Here is a 7,341-nt window from a genome sequence, read left to right as displayed (position 1 = left end):
CTGTTAGGAAAAATCTTTTTCAAAAACTTGTTTTAAAATTTTGAAAATCAGACATTTGGTCATCATTACTATATAAGTTACTCGTTATTCTTATAATCCTCTAATGTGATATCTAATTAGAGAAACGTCAACATAAGAGTCCTTCTACATCAGTATATATATTCTATTTTTTCTTGGGTTCTATTCGCATTTATTAGTCGACGAAATTTCATTTACCGTTACGTACCATTTCATTCATAACTCTAACTCCAATGCTGACATCTAGTACTATCTTTGATATTTTCAGCGTCGTCCTTAATGTCGTAGTTACCACCAATTGACGTAATTCGACGTTCTGTTCATACATAAGGTCGTATCTTCTTGTTAACCTTGTATATAACTAATAAGGTCGATATGTTGATCCTTGCGCGGCGCCCAAAAAGCGATAAGAAGCTTCTCGCCACCGTGGTGCCTTTAGACTTACGACGTTGGCCCTTCGTTAGCTTTAATCAACACGTTGCCTCCAGCCTGGAGCTTATCCTACTACGCAATTCTAAGTTGGCTCATACTAGAACTTTCCTATCTTCCCTTATACAAAATTCTCACAGAATTCAATCGCGTTTTCCTTTAAAACTATATAAAAATAGGGTAATTTACCCATTCTCCATCGAGCTGTTGACGTGCAACCATAGGATCTGGGAACTCGATATATTTATAGTGTCAATATATTCTCATTTCACTTTTCTTAACAATATCCTATCTTACTAACCCATATCAGATCTACTAATCCTAATTTACACTTAACTCGAACTCAAAATGAGTATACCCTAGGATCTTTCTTATCTTATATGACCTGTCAATCATATCTTACTTTCACCTATTCTTATTTCAGGGACCAATAACCTGTAGCTTTGATACCAACTGTGACAACCCAAAATCCGGGGTCAGGATTGGATGTCACTAAACTACTTTAAACAATACAATCCTGTATATCAAACCAAATATACAGATAATCCCTCAATATTCCGGATCACTTACAGGTTATGGTATGAAACAAGAATCTAACCTTCTAAAATTATAATAACTAAATACCAGTTTATTACCTCTTTACTAACTTCCTTGTATTATTCACTCTGACAGCTCCAAATTCCTTCAGCTGGAATCTCTCCACTTTTGCAGTCTATTAAAAGTTATTCATTCTTTTCCTCATTTGATGCTGAAAGAAATAAAAATTCACAAAGCAAGAGTGAGCCGAAAATGCCCAGCAAGTATCATAAATGGTTTCCAGGTATCAGATCAAAGAAACTCCTGGAAACGATTGTTGAATGATTTCAAAACATCTTTATATATTTAAAACAGTTGAGCGAACAAAACGTCTGCCCTCATTGGCCTTTAATCATAAATCACATTTTTCTGTAAAAGAACAGCGAACGTTTCAATGTTTCATCCCTTTGAATCAAATCTTTGTTTGATTTTGTAATTATGAACTATTCAAGAAGGAATGTCGTTAATGGAGATCAACAATAAATTAGACTGGACACTAGAAACCGACATATGCATTATAACCTGCTGATCAGTCAGGATATAGTGCGGATCTATACCCAACTGCATAGACCCAACCAACATATGGGGCACCCAGGCAACTAGGCCTAATAATCAAGGGACCAGCCATCTCTGGCCCTTAGGGTCCAGCTCATTTGTGGCCCTCATCGTAACCATCCAGTCCGTGGAGTATTTTGATGTCAAATCATTTTTGATTTCAAAACATCTCAATTCAGGGTTCGCAAATAACCCGAAAGAATGGGTATTTGCTCAAGAGATCAATCGATAATCAAGGAACAAGATCAAAAGGCACTTGCATAAATAAGAGTAATTACAGCGAAATATAAAAACATATAACTATTCTGAACTTAGAATAGGAACGAAGAAATATTTGCAGTATTTCAGAAGAAAGATTAGGAATACTTGCCTCAATTGATAACCCTCTGATATTTAACTATCTACCATATCACTCAGTCCTGATGTGTCTGCATTCCATTGATACGCTACTTGACCTTTCTTGTCCTTCACCATTTTTCGGTTTATCTCTATTCTGAATTCACTCGTTTCATGACTACACGTAATGTAATATCCCATATTTTCAAATATTATTTTTATAATTATTTGGAATTATTTATGTGAATTTTATATGAATTTTAGTGAATTATCTGATAAGTGGAATTGGGGTTTGGGTGTTTAGATGTGATATTATTTGAGGATTTTAATTTTTATGTGCTCAGAATAAAATATAGATAATTGTGATATTTTTCTAGTAATTTTTGAACTATTAGATGATTTTATATTGATTTATAAATTATTAATTATTTTCTGAATAATTACCAAAATTATTTTATAAAGCCGGGAATCGTCCGACTTCAACCGTTTTTGCGTTCTTACAACCCGAAACTCTTCTGAAAACTCCTTCCTAACCTAATCTGGTAATTCCGAACATTTTCCGTGTTTTGACTTTTTCAATCCGGATTACGGTTTGACCCGTGCGTGGCCCGGCGCAATATTTTCGATACGATAATCATTTCGGTAATCGACAAAATCCCGTATTCTCGAGAGACGAGATATTTTTATATTATTCTCGTATATAGTGTTTTATAAAAAGCTCGGTTTTGATAATTATCCAGTTCTGGTATTTAATTATATCGTTTATATAGTTACTTAGTGGCTAAGTAACTAATTTAACGATCCAAAACGATCCAGAACGATCTAATATTCCATAAATATAAATAGCCTATTTCTTATTTCGTTTATTCCGTTTATTCATTTGCAACCAGTTAAAACACCGTAAATACAGAGAAAAACCCGAGAAAACCGATACGTTCCTGAGAATCTAACACACGAACGAAGGTGTTATCGAACTCCGATTCGGGCGTGCAGCATATCAAAACGAAGCTCTCGAAATCTTCTTTCTGAATCAATCATCAGTTTCTTTCCAGAAATCATGGTAATTTTCTTATTTAATTATTTATATTCGAATTATTTGATAATTAAATTATGAAAATTTGTTCTTGATGTTGTTGATGTGATTTGATGCTTCCATGTTGTAGAGCATGTTTTTCTGGTCGATTTGGTATATTATACTTCAAAAATAGAGTTCAATATCATATAGAAATTAAGGTTTGATTTTCTGAAAATTATTTGAATATGTGTTCTTGGTGTTCTTGAAAAGTTCTGAGAATCAAACCTAAATTTGAGGGTGATGCAAACTTCAGAATTCAAGGTATAAGTAACCAATATGTTCAGATTTTCATGCTCTTTCTGTTTAAGCCATGAAATCATTCAAACGATTAGTAATTTTCAAAATTCGATTCTAGGGTTCTTGACCCGAATTGGGGGTTTCTTGTTCTTGAATCGTCTGATGCTTTGGATGAGTAAATAAGCTTTATTATCGAATTTGCAATCAAATGGTATATCTATTCGATGATTATAACCCCTAGAGTAGTGAAACCGAGTTCATAGGTTTATGTATTTTTCAATTTGATTTTCTGAACTGTTCTTGAATTGTTGGTTGATATAATTGATTGGGTTACATTCGTATGCATTTCAGCTTTAATTTCATATATAGCACATTAATTTTAGTAGAGTTTTATGTAAAATCGGTGGTTGGCCGGATTAATCGCCGGCGAGCTTCGGTGTTTGGCCGGAAACGGTGCGTCCCTGTTCGATTGTCGTCGGTGTTGGCTTAATCGAGTTGCTGAAATCATAAGGATTGTTCTGGTATAAGAATTGTGACGAGAGGATTATGTTGGTGGCAGGATTCGTGACCGCCGGAATCGGCCGGGAAGTCACCGGATTCCGCCATGGTTTCCGGCGATTTCTTCGCCTGTTCTTAGCAGGTCCACGACCCGACTTCTGACCCGGGAAATAACCCGGCTTTGATCCATTTTTCCCCAATTCCCTTTCCTGAATTCTGTTTCTGGATTTAGAAATTTAAAAATAAATGAAAATCTATTATTAATTTTAAAATTTTAATTTTTTATTCATTATTTATTTCTGAAAATTATTTTTAATTCAAAAATAAATCTTAATTATTTAATTAATTAATTCTAGTTGATAATTAATTATTTAATTAGTCAATTAATTTAAATATTAATTGATTAATTAATTTAATCAGTTATTAATTAATTTTAATTGATTATTTAATTGGATTTAATTATTTAAAATTGATTTAAAAATTCCAAAAAATAGTTTTGAGCTTTAAAACATTATTTTAAATTATTCTTAAAGCTCGATAATTATTTTAAAATTATTTTAAAGTCATATTCGATTATTCGAACCCTATTATTTAATTATTAATTCGGAGACCGTTTTAATTCCGAAAAATATTCAAAAATTAATAATAAATCAACCGTTCGTCTGTTTAATACGAAACGAACGCGTACAGACTCAGAAAAATATTCCGCTTTCAATAAAAATACTTTCAAGACCCAGATCCTTTTATTTCAAAAGGTCGCTTGTTTTACGAATCATTGTGAGTCAATTTTTGATCGATAAATCATATTTTGATCCGATTTCAGTTTTAAACATATCGAGTCGACCCTTCTGATGAACTGAGTCTTATGTGATATGAATTATGTGATATATGAGTTATGTGCTTATGTGCTATGTGAATTATGTGCATATGTGGGTCAAAATTCCTGTGTTTGGCTGATATAATTATGTGTGGGCTATCGTATGGGTAGACGATAGGATTTTGACGCGCAGTTCGTTGAGTGATTATCATTTAGACGATTAAAGTTCTATATTTTAATTATAGATGCGGATCTCTCGAGTTGATCGGGACAAGACGTTGGATAAAGAATGAGATGGAATAGTATTGGGTAGCTGACTTCTAGTAATCGCAGGAGCAGCATATCAGTAAAGTGTTAGAAGGGAAGACGATGATGTTTTGAGACAGAATGTCAGAATTGATGCGTTATTGCGAGTGTGCTAACTGCTAAAAACCCAAAGGCAAGTATCCCTATCATCACTTATTGTTCAAGTGATATTTATTTTAAAACTTTTGATGCAAGTATTGCTTTCCCTATTCAGTTCAAGATAGATAAATGTTTTACATATCGCTGAATTAAATAATTTTGTTTATGCAAGTACCCTCTGCTATTCTATGTTCAGAATCGATTTACAAATGTTTTGGGTTTTGAGAAAAATGATTTTGTTGCAAGTATTCATGCCCAAGTGAATGGGGGAATAAAATTATTTCGGGTGTCGAGTATTATGACCCCTTTTCAATAAAAGGTTTTGAGATTGAATGGTTACTGATTGCGTAAGAAGCCGAAGCACCGGTCCAGCGTGAGCTATTATACAGAAGTGTAATACGGAAGTGTAATATCTTAAAAGGCTTGTTATGCCTTTTCTGGCGCCCTATAGGTACCGTATGTCTTCGGGATACGGGTAGTAGATATATTAACGGTATGGCTGCGGGATACCGGTGTTGTTTCATGACTAATCATCAGGAACAACATAGTGCATAATTTGGTTCCAATCGATATTATTATATTGCTTTTGATAATCGTATGAGGAATAATTTATCAACTGTTTCTGTTTTGCAATAATGGTAAAGTGCGGTTTTGATTCAGATTTTGATTTATGCTGATACTTAGTTTGTTGTTAAATATTAAATGTGGTATTAGTATAGATGATTGGTGTTGACTTCAGTATGGGATATTGTGAGCATCAAAGTTCGTAGTGATATCTAATTTGATATGATAACAAAATAAGTATTAATTTCCAGAGTTCGGTTTTGAGTAAAGTTTATGATTCAATCCATAATCATTGTTTCATGTTATTGTGGTTTACGATATTTCCGTAAACACTGTTTTACGAGTTTTATTCTCGTCAAGATTCAAAGTATTGCTGAAGCATCTCGCTCAAAAATATCAATTGGTTTTGAATACAATTAAGGAATTAAATCTAGGATTCCTCAACTAAAATTTTATGATTCAATAATTATGATTTTAAATGTTCTGCTCTAATGCAGATGTCGGTTTTATATCAAAAAGACCCTATATATGTCATAATGATCTTGCTGAGCATTTCTTTCGCTCATACTATTTGTTTTTAAATTTAACCTCCAGTGAGGATTAGCTTGTTGTTTAGCCGCGTAATTCGAGGAAGCAAGAGGAAGCTTTTCGAAGGTGGTTGGTCCAGGGTTTGCGGACTAGTGTAAGTTTTATTATGTAAAGTTGTTTATATTATATTATATTATAATTGTGTATTGTATTTGGGCCTAGTATACTTCTTTTCGAAGTTATACTAGCGGGTTAAGTTTTAAGGTTGAGAATTATTAAAAGAGTTTTAAAAGAAAGTGAAAAATTTATTTGTGGAATTTGGAATTCTTGTTTCTAGAACTGTAACCTTAAAAGATCTTGGAGTAGTTAGGGGTCATTTATGATAATTATCTTCCGCTGGCATTTATTTATCGATTAAACATGTTGATTTGGATTGAGGTTTCATAGTGACGATCAAATCCTCTGACCCCGGATTTGGGGTTGTTACAGGTTGGTATCAGAGCTGAGGTTATAGTAAACTAGAAACGAGAGTGTGTAGGAGTGTGTATAGCTATGTGAGGGCGTTTGAGCTCATATCGAGTTCCTGTTGGACTATTGGATATAGTACCAACGAGTAAGTTAAGATGGGCGCATTCGTTTGAGATGATTGTGCTGAGCTGGATGGAACTCCGGGAAGCTGCAAAATTATATTCTGGAATCTACCGAGGCTGCTACGATTTGACGACGACGAAGATTCTTGATATCCTCAGAACATGAAGAAGTATCTATAATCGGTTGACGAGTCAACATAAGAGTTCAAATAGAAATAAGTATTAAGACTTTGGCAATACCTTCTCTTTCTATAATTTCTTTTTACCTCTCTTAAAAGAGGTATCTGTTAGAGGATATATTTCCTAACACCCGTTTATTCATTTTGTGCCAGAATTTTTATTATCTGGATTTCATTTCCTTCAGAAATATCAACTTTGAAATCTTTTCAGTTTTATTCAATTGATTTTGAATTCCTTTGATATTCTTTAATTCTGACTGAGATGAACAACCCTAACTATAGGGGACACAAGGTATACCTGTCTATGTGATAGGAGTTGGAAGGGACGCCATCACTTGTGTGTATTGTGAATACATGAAGGTTAACCACCTTTAGTAGTGTCTTAATTTGGGCACGCAATACCAAGTTCCTTTGATCATATTGATCTCTCAGTTATTCTTTTATTTCAATAATACTTTTTCTCAAATTCAGATTTTGGTCTCGTTATGGTATCAAATACTTTTCTTTTTGAAATTCCATGATTTTATCATCTCA

Source organism: Apium graveolens, chromosome 7, assembly GCF_009905375.1.
Source record: "Apium graveolens cultivar Ventura chromosome 7, ASM990537v1, whole genome shotgun sequence".
Classification (NCBI taxonomy): domain Eukaryota; kingdom Viridiplantae; phylum Streptophyta; class Magnoliopsida; order Apiales; family Apiaceae; genus Apium; species Apium graveolens.
This window is presented reverse-complemented; position numbering follows the sequence as displayed.